Raw genomic sequence first — 4,076 nt, forward strand, 5'->3', positions numbered from 1 at the left:
AGGACCAAGGAAGAAAGAAGAACAGATTTGCCAGGTTGTTGGAGAGAGCGCTTATGGTCTATTGGTTCCTGCAACTTATCCTGTAGGAGTTTCACTTCTGTCCTGGAACCACCACCCAGGGAACAATAATGGTAATCTGGGATTACTGCTGCAATACAACATGCTGGTTATCAGCTGATGAGTTTGTGCAGTGGATAAGATCTACGCATACCATCCTAAATGCCACAACAAAACACAGAATGGGTGATAAAATTGTACCTATTGGACCGAGGGTGGCCCTTAGGATCTCCCTTGCAGACATCACGCAGTATGGTGTGAAGTATTGCAATGTGGGGCCAGCTGTTCTTAAAACATTTGTATGATGAAGCACAGGGATGTTGACCTGTAAGAAATCCAGGCAGCCTTAGGCAGAGGCGTTTCTAGGGGGGGGCTGAGGGGACTATAGCCCCGGGTCTTTTGGTTATAGCCCCAGAAAGAAGCTCAGGGGTTACAACCAAAAAGGCTAGTTAGCCCCAGTCATGACAGTCCCAAAATTAGTGTAGCCCCAGATCTTTTCCAGGCCTAGCAACACCCCTGGCCTAAGGAATAGGCACATCAAGGTATGGGTTCGGTCAACAGAGACCAAGTGTACACAAGATCGCTGGGGAACCAAGAAAGATGGGGGCATAATGAGAAGAAAAACGTGCAATTATTTATAGCACAGCGAGTGCCTCTGAGATCTGTGTGAAGCATGAGGTCATGGGATTGACTCCCAGTAGGGCTGACTCAACCTTTCATTCTTCCAAGGTCGATACATGGAGTACGAATGAGGAGATGAATAAGAAGACCAACTACAACCAAGTGCCAAGATGCAATTCAGGCTGTGGGAGCGCTATGTAAATAGTGAACATAGGGCATTACTCTATAGCAGGCCCAGAGAAACATAGGCATGTCAGGGCATTTTTTTAAATTGTGGCTGCTGATCCCGCAGGATTCCAACCACCTTGAAAAACCTGTTTGGGAATCGTAGCAAGCTGCGAGTATCCAGGAAGGGTGCAGCAAAAAAGAAATTGGACAGTGACCATGAAAATGTGGGCGACTTTAGGAATACAGCGTAAAGTCAACTCATCCTGACTGGTATGATGCCAGCCTAATTTCCACCCACCAGCCTCACGCAGACTTAAAGAATGATTCGCCTTTGTAAAGTTAAAATGAATTCCCCCACAGGAAGCCTCTAGACAGGTAATATTCATTGGCTTCAAGAGCATCAGCCTCTAAAATCATCTGCACAAACTCTAAGGGTGCAGAAGGTACTACGGCAGACAGTACACACTGGTCTTCATCCTACCTCAGAGGCGGGGCGCATGTCCGGGGACAGCAAAGTGCTTTCACCAGGACCAGAGTTTTCCATGCGACAGAAGGCCCCTGTGCCCGATATTGGCTTGGGTCCTGCCTGTGGTGTGGGGCCTGCTAGGGGCATCCAGCAGTCCCCCATGGTGCTATGGACATCGGCACCATTGAGGCCCAGTGCCACTGGGGGTTGTGGCCTGCTATGGACATCCAGCAGGCCCCATGGTGCTATGGGACACCAGCACCATCTGGAGTGGGGGCAGGGCGAGCCATGCCCCTGACCATGTGGACCTCTCCCACCATACTGGCACAAGGGTCCCATGGCATCATGGCCTGCAGGCCTGGGCTCCCACAGTGTGGGCTTGCAGTCCTAAATAAGCGAGACACTGAATCAGTCGTTCCTATTCAGGAGTCTGCAGCCGTTCTGGTGCACATGTCTGCAGAGTCTCCTTTTATGAGCTTTGGTCATGACACAGTCATGGCCCATGTTAAAAGGGCAATACACAGGGGAGTGACAGATTCCCTTAAAAGGGCAACACACTTGGGAGGGTCACACACCACACTCCTCCTTTTTCATAACAAACAAACAAATGTTACTAAAGCACAAACGATCCCCTCCCCCCGTTACAGAACAACATTACTTGGACAACTTCAGAATAGTGGGATCAACAACAAATAGGATATGCCATGGCTACACACATGGGGCTCACATGGTCATACACATACTACATATATTAACACACTCTACACATAACCCGTGGGTGACAGTCGCGGTTGGCGAACCGCCGGTGGAATGTTGGCAGTTCGACCACATGTTTCAAAAACCCTTTATTAACCTGGGGCTTGGAACTGCAACCAATGAATGACGCCATTGTTAGCCACTGGCATCATCTAGCACACAATCAAACAGAGGGAGATTAAGGGATATCAATCACAAGCAGTCCCTTTGATTTGGAATTGCTACCTTGTCTAGGTGGATTACGTTATATGACCATTTTCACTTATGGTGCTGGAAAGAACATATGCATGACAGCAAGTTTATAAAAAAATATACATATTTTATTTATCAAGTGCATACAAAAAGTTAAAAACTCACAATGTTGAAGTACCTGTTCGGACTTCTACCAAAAATATGAGGAAGACACGTACTTTATTGTGTCTACATGTGTTAACCCCCTTAACGCGGTAAGTATGTTGGTTCAGGTGCTTATCCGTTAAAGTGTCTTGTGCTGTGCTACTAATCGCACTGGGCCATACCTCATTGATCACAACTCACTCAATCACATTCCATTCATTCTTCCTTCATTCAATTTCAAAATTTCATTCCACAACCACAAAATGTGCCCGACATGTTTCTTTCCGTGCTTGGTGTCTCGTATTAAATACCCATAAATTCTTCAGGGGCTTGTGTGAGGGGTTAGTAAGACATGCAACACATTACAGTATAGCTCAACATTTAAAAACAAAGAGATTTTTCAATCAAAAACATTTCCTTTGCAGAGTTCTTGTGGGAGTTGCAGTGGTATTCTGACTCCACAGGGTTTTATGCCCCTTTAGGTCAACCGACTCGGAAGAAAATCTCCACCTATCAAGGAGCAATAAATAAAAAAAGAGTGTCAATAACCTATTCGCGCTACTTAATTCTATGACAACTGTTGGTTAATAACAGCAATCTAGACTCAAAATCTAATCACAGCCTATCTACAGTAAAGCAAAGTATTCCTGCATCGTGTACAGTTGCTCCTATTCCTAGGTATATCAGTCAGGTCCCTGGCTAATGGGATGTCTCTCCTTAGTGGTATCTAAACTTCTATTATTCTCACACAAGGGCTAAGACACAAGAGTCAATTTCACTCACCGTTTGGTACAGTGGATAAAGACTTGTTCGTAAATGCAGAATCTCTACGTTGTGTGTCGGTGATCATAGAGTGGAGAAAAGCCGTCTCAAGTCTCACAGGGAAAGAGGTCCCTGTTAGCTAGAAAGATAGGGGGAGAGAAATAAGGAGAAACACAAGAATAGCCCATTAGCAATATATTCACAAGTTTACCTATGCTGTTCGTATGGCTTGCCTCTTTTCGGCTTACCCAGTCAGTTAAGACTCTTTTTTTCTTGAGCGCTGTCTAAACGACGTCACTTTCTGTTAACTTTTTCTTCCCTCCCTGTGGATTCTCGTAAAGCTCTTGTCCAACCTTCGTAAAAGCAAATGAATCGCTAGGGGGATCATTCAAACATCCAATTATACATCTGTAAGCTCCTATGGGTCATTACATAGGTCAGAGGAACCGATTCATATAGATCTCATGTAATCTGTGACCTACGTTCTCCGTTCTATCTCCTTTCTTATCCTGTTGAGGGTGGGAAATAATGCATTACTGTATAGGGAGACAAAGTTCAAAGTCGGGTACTAGAGGTGCCTTGCATTAACACTTAAAGCAAAACAATATGGGGGACCAGTTGGAATAAAAAATAATATCAAATTTTAATAATAACGAAGAAATCGGCAAGTCTAAAACATCCAATTAAATAGATTGGTCCATGACAGTACATATAAAAAAACTTTCAATGTACAAACAACAAAATAGGAAATACGTCACAGGCTTAAATGGCTACTTTACAAAAATATTCCCAAAGGAATATGACCACTGTGGGTACTCGTCTGGCAACAAAGTGTAGTACCCATCCACATATGGATCAATATGTCATATAATATAATCCCTGTTTAGAGTCCAGAGATGTGTCTCGACAT

General features: G+C 44.5%; 1 long non-coding RNA gene across 1 annotated transcript; it reads right to left on the reverse strand.

Moving 5' to 3' along the window:
• Window positions 1-2,366: 2,366 nt before the first annotated feature.
• Window positions 2,367-3,691, reverse strand: LOC138489806 (uncharacterized). Its single transcript, XR_011274915.1, has 3 exons — window positions 3,415-3,691; window positions 3,188-3,305; window positions 2,367-2,914 (listed from the first exon to the last, which is right to left on the reverse strand). It is a non-coding gene; the product is annotated as an uncharacterized lncRNA (long non-coding RNA).
• Between the last annotated feature and the right edge of the window lie 385 nt (window positions 3,692-4,076).

This window comes from Ambystoma mexicanum, chromosome 9, assembly GCF_040938575.1.
Source record: "Ambystoma mexicanum isolate Mex_15411 chromosome 9, UKY_AmexF1_1, whole genome shotgun sequence".
In the NCBI taxonomy this organism is placed as follows: Eukaryota; Metazoa; Chordata; class Amphibia; order Caudata; family Ambystomatidae; genus Ambystoma; species Ambystoma mexicanum.